A 6000-nucleotide genomic window follows, 5' to 3' on the forward strand; every position below is an offset into this window, starting at 1 on the left:
GCCCCGGGCGACCCCAGCCTCGGGCGTGGCACCACGGAGCCCGGCGTGGGCCGTCGTGTTCCTCCCCTCCCCGGCCCCGCCCTCTTGTTCTGCAGCCGCCCGCAGGGGGCAGCGCCTGGGCGGCACGTGACCGTCTCGCTAGCAGGGCGGAGGGGAGCGTGGCGCGGGCCCGCCCCCGCACTGCGCCGCCCGCCCGCACTGCCCCGGCCACCTCGCTTCGTGGTCGGGTCGCGGCGCCTAGGTTGCCATTGGGACAGCGCGCCGCTCCGTGCACAGCGAGTCTCCGCGTCCGCCCCGCCTGGGGGCTGCCCAGTCGGGAAGGACACAAGTGCAGGCACTGACCGGGCTTCAGACCCCGGCACTGTGTGGAGATGCGCCAAACACCCGGGTTCTCTCCTTAAGCAATTGATTTACAGTGACATCTAGTGGAGAAGGGTACACATATGAACTGACATTCCTATGTCGGGAGCAACAGAGAACCACAGCCCACGCAGGTTCGCGGGAAGGAGCACTGCGCCACGGCGTTTTCGGGATTTGTGGCCCGCTCCCGCAGGGCACAGACACTTCTGTCCTTTGAGGGCCCGCGCAGCTTTGCACCTGGGTATTTGTAAACAGAGGGCCGGTATCCCAGCCCACGTACAGCACTGGAGTTACATGAGAAAGCAATTTTCTACGAATATAGAAATAATATCCTGTATTATGAATGCATATGTACAATTCTAATTGAGGGCCTTCCAGCAGGAAAGTATCCGTCTCATAAGGACCACTTTCTTCCTCTTGGCAGGGTTGCTTTGAAGACGCGACGTTGTTACATAATAGTCTTTATTGTAATGCACAACATGAAGATACTTTTTACCCCTCATTCTCTTGCCTAAAATGCTTCAGAGTGTACAGGTACTTAGGAAACAGTTTCTTTTGAAAACTGATTTGCAGAGTTGGAACTTGTTTACTAGCAAGACAGAATACTCATAGCTCATTTCTTTCCCTTTCGGTTTTTGCCATTTTATAGACTTCTATAAATGCCCTTCAACTTCAGTATTCTCCTCGCTAACCCAACGAATTCAGATTGCATGCTTTTCAAAGACGTCATAAGTTAAAACAAATGGCGTAATTTTTTTTTCTTTTTTTTTTTTTTTGAGACGGAATTTTGCTCTTTTGCCCAGGCTGGAGTGCAATGGCGCCATCTTGGCTTACTGCAACCTGTGCCTCCCGGGTTCAAGCGATTCTCCCACCTCAGCCTCCCGAGTAGCTGGGATTACAGGCATGGCCACCATGCCTGGCTAATTTTTGTATTTTTAGTAGGGACGGGGTTATGTATTTTTAGTAGAGAGAGGGTTTCACCATGTTGGTCAGGCTGGTCTCGAACTCCTGACTTCAGGTAATCCACCCGCCTTGGCCTCCTAAAGTGCTAGGATTACCGGCGTGAGCCACCGCACCTGCCCATAATTTCAATAGACTCACAACCAGTTGCCGACTGCAACACCAGGAGGTCATCTGCTGAGATGCTACAGAAAAACAGTGGCAACCCCTTGTTATGGGTGGTTTTGTTTGTTTGTTTTGGTGGTGGTTGTTGCTGTTCTGGTTTTAAATGTCTTGCAGCATTTCCATTAATGAGAAGTGGCAAAACTCGATTTGAAAATGAAAAATAATGGGTGAACTCTGCCGGAAATGTACGATTGTATTTCAATTTTCTTTTCCACTCTCCTACTCAAACCGAAGATCTTTTTTTTCTTTTCTGTATTTTTCTCAAGGAAGAAACATAAACCTTCAGCCAACTGACCTTGGCAATACCTACATAGAATACAGTAAAATGGTATTAACTGCAAACTAGTAGGCAGCCTCCGTAAAGGAGGGAAAAAAATCACGTTGCTGTCTACATAAAATAGGATAAAAAGAGAGATGGGGAATACATAAATAAAAGTGTATTTATCGACAAATTCTAGCATCCTTGTGACAGGGTCTTGCTCTATTGTCCAGGCTGGAGTGCAGTGGCAAGATCATGGCTCAGTGTAACTTCAAACTCCTGGTCCCAAGCGAACCTCCCGCCTAGGTGTTCCAAAGCACTAAGATTACAGGCATGAACCACCTCACCCAGTCCAAAGTTTTATTTTTGTCCGTTCCAGAATATTCTGTTTTATGCCATCACATAATGAAGTCCTCTTGTTTCAATTTCATGCACCTACATTTATTCACCCACTTACCTATTTATATTTATTCTCATAGGATTATCTTTCTCATGTAAGGGGAGTCAGGCTGACCTTTGGGCCACTTGGGGGGTCTAAAGATGGCCACTCTGGACCCCCACACTTGGGGGAGTGCTTTGAGGCACTGTACCTTATTTCTGTTTTCTGAACCTCATTAAAATTCATTTTTGAAAATTCTATCATTACTGCTATCTCAAGGGGCCTATGAAAGTGCCGACCAGTGACCTTTGGAGGGACAGCCATGGGTAAGGACATGACTTCTTCTGTCCACCTAGTCTCTCAAATACCGGAAAACAAAACAAAACAAAACAAAAATCAAAAAACAGCATGAAACTATTAAAAACAGAGGTCTGTACTCAAGTCCCTTGGCTGATGTAGACACAGTAACATGTGATTTACTCCATAGTAAAGAGTGTGCTGATTGTTATAAGGATTCCGTGCATTATGCTTAAAACCCTTGAAAGGTTTTAAGCAATAAAGTGAGTTTTGAAAGTCTCTCTGACTGATGCATGGAGAATGGGTTTGAGAGGTGGTCTCGGGGTCTTGCAATAGTCCTGGAGTACAGGTGCAGCCCAGAGAAGGCAGGGGGCTAGATTTCACCAGGGTAGGGCGTCCGTAAAGCAATATCATGAAACAAGAAGAGGGCAAGAAAGTTGAGGGTGTAGGCAAGGGGGGAATCATAATGACTGATTGTGGCACTTAAGCTGAAGGGGGAAGAGCACATGCCAAGGGTAGGTGGAGGTTGCTGAAAGATGGTATCAATGGATGGGGGCGAAGGGCAGGTATGGAAGTTGTTTGAAAGGCTCTTTGGAGTCAGGCATTAACATTACATTACATGTGGCAATGACAAGCTTGCAAAAGGAGTTAGTGGCTGAGATACAAGGGAGAACAAAGTCATGGAAGAGAGAAGTTCAAGGATATAAGAGGCCACAGTGAGAGAAGGATCATCTCTGTGTACATTGAAATAATCAAGAATAAAGACTGGAGTCGTGTTGGAACAAGGGACAGTGAGCCCGAATACTATCTTGATGGCTCCAGGTCAGAAGGATGAACATCATTCAGTATACTCCATTATAATATAGTAGTGGTCCTAGGGCAGAGGTTCCCAAACATTCTCTGTTCATGGCATCCTTAGTGCCTCAGTAATTTTTTTCTCAACATCCCTAAGAGTTTGGCCAAAAGTTATACCTAACAGTTTTGCTTTTTAAATAGGTAGGACCAGGCCAGGTGTGGTGGCTCACATCTGTAATCCCAGCACTTTGGGAGGCCGAGGCAGGCACATCACTTGAGGCCGGGAGTTCAAGACCAGTCTGGCCAATATGGTGAAATTGCGTCACTACTAAAAATACAAAAGTGAGGCATAGGGGCGCGTGCCTGTAATCCAAGCTACTTGGGAGGCTGAGGTATCAGAATTGCTTGAACCCTGAAGGTGGAAGTTGCAGTGAGCCGAGATGGCACCATAGCACTCCAGCCTAGATGAAGGAGGGAGACTCTGTGTCAAAAATAAAAATTTTTAAAAAGGGCCGGGAGCAGTGGCTCACGCCTGTAATCCCAGCACTTTGGGAGGCCAAGGCAGGCAGGAGTTCCTAGAATGGGCCAGGAGATCGAGACCATGCTGGCTAACATGGTGAAACCCTGTCTCTACTAAAAATACAAAAAATTAGCCAGGCGTGGTGGCAGGTGCCTGTGGCCCCAGCTACTCAGGAGGCTGAGGCAGGAGAATGTCATGAACCCAGGAGGCAGAGCTTGCAGTGAGTGGAGCTTGTGCCACTGCACTCCAGCCTGGGCGACAGAGCAAGACTCTGTCTCAAGAAAAAAAAAAAAACCAAACTACATTTTCCCTTATGTGAGCTCTAGAGGGGTAATTTTTTTTACCAAGTGGATATCCTCTTCAGCAACCTTTTCACCATATGGTTTCAGCATCTGTTAATGATTCTGGCCTGAATAAACCATTTTATTGATGTCTCAGTCCATTTCGGTTACTGTAAAGGAATACCTGAGTCTGGTTCATTTATAAAGAGAAGAGAAAGGCTGGGCACGGTGACTCACGCCTGTAATCCCAGCACTTTGGGAGGCCAAGGCGTGTGGATCACCTGAGGTCAAGAGTTCGAGACCAGCCTGGCCAACACGGCAAAACCCCGTCTCTACTATAAATACAAAAATTAGCTGGGCATGGTGGCAGGCGCCGTAATCCCAGCTACTTGGGAGGCTGAAGCAGGAGAATCGCTTAAACCTGGGAGGTGGAGGTTGTAGTGATCCAAGATCATGCCTTTGCACTCCAGCCTAGGTGACAAAAGCAAAACTCCATCTCAAAAAAGAAAAGAAAAGAAGTGGCCGGGCACGGTGGCTCATGCCTGAAATCCCGGCACTTTGGGAGGCCGAGGCAGGCGGATCACAAGGTCAGGAGATCGAGACCATCCCAGGTAACATGGTGAAACCCTATCTCTACTAAAGATGGAAAAATTGGCCAGCCGTTGGTGGCGGGCACCTGTAGTCTCAGCTACTTGGTCAGCTGAGGCAGGAGAATGGTGTGAACCCGGGAGGTAGAGCTTGCAGTGAGCCGAGATCGTGCCACTGCAGTCCAGCCTGGGTGACAGAGTCAGACTCCGTCTCAAAAAGAAAAAAAGAAAATAAATTTATTTGGCTCGCAGGTCTGCAGGCTGTACGAGAAGCATGGCTCTGGTATCTGCTTTTGGGGAGCACCTCAGGCTGCTTACAGTCATGGCAGAAGGCAAAAGGGAACCAGCATGTCATTCCAACAGAGGAAGCAAGGGAGAGCGAGGTCCCAGGCTCTTTTCAGCAATCTGCTCTCTCAAAAACTAATAGAGCAGGAACTCATTACTTTCAGGATGACACAAAGCCACCAAGCTGTTCATTAAGGATCTAACTGCATGACCCAAACACTTCCCACTAGGCCCTACCTCTAGCATTAGGGATCAAGTTTCAACATGAGATTTGGAGGGGACACCCATCCAAACTGTATCTAGTGGGTTGCAAAGGATGTTTTCCTAATTCCATTGTTCCTTCTGCAGTTATTAGTTGGCATTCTTCAAAGAACCTCCCATACTAACTGGGATAAACTATAAAATCTCTCCTTAAAAAGCAGCCAAGCAGAGTCTCAGCCTCCTGGATATCAGCTCTTGTTCCTAGATGTGACTCTGATGGGCCACCTTCCTACCTCTTGCTGACTCTTAGATTGGACAATTTCCACTTCTGACTCAGCATTTGAAATTAATTTCCCGTGTGGGAATTTGCAAATAATCCTTACTAAGAATTTATGTGTGCAGGACGGCCTAGCCACTGGCTTTCCCCCATCATCACAGCAATGACCCCAAGAAGTGCCCAAAGTTGGGTTGTGTGTGACTAGTTGGTGTCTAAAAAATGAGACCAAATGGTGCTTCTAAAAAATTCCGGTGACTTTCCCAAAGCTTTCTTGCTGGTCATTTTCCCACAATAGGTGTTTCATTTCTAAATTGTTGTATACTTTGATTTGGTCTTTCTGTGTTATTTTGTTTATCATTTATTTTTCCCTTCAAGGTAAACGTGCTTCTTCCTATTTTGAAATCTTTCAAGTTTCACCTATATCTCTGTTTATTTGCTGAATACTCCTGAGACAATAATATCTGGGCTTGGCGCTCTGCTTGGCTGAAATGCATTCTGCCTGTTAATCATTTCTACTATCAGCACCCTTTAACTCAGCCTCCTGGATATCAGTTATTGCTCCTAGATGGGACTCTTCATTTTGGCAATTCTCTACTCTCTCCCTCTGTGAATAATGAAATTGTCTTTTCAAAAT

Source organism: Chlorocebus sabaeus, chromosome 14, assembly GCF_047675955.1.
Source record: "Chlorocebus sabaeus isolate Y175 chromosome 14, mChlSab1.0.hap1, whole genome shotgun sequence".
NCBI classification, from domain to species: Eukaryota; Metazoa; Chordata; class Mammalia; order Primates; family Cercopithecidae; genus Chlorocebus; species Chlorocebus sabaeus.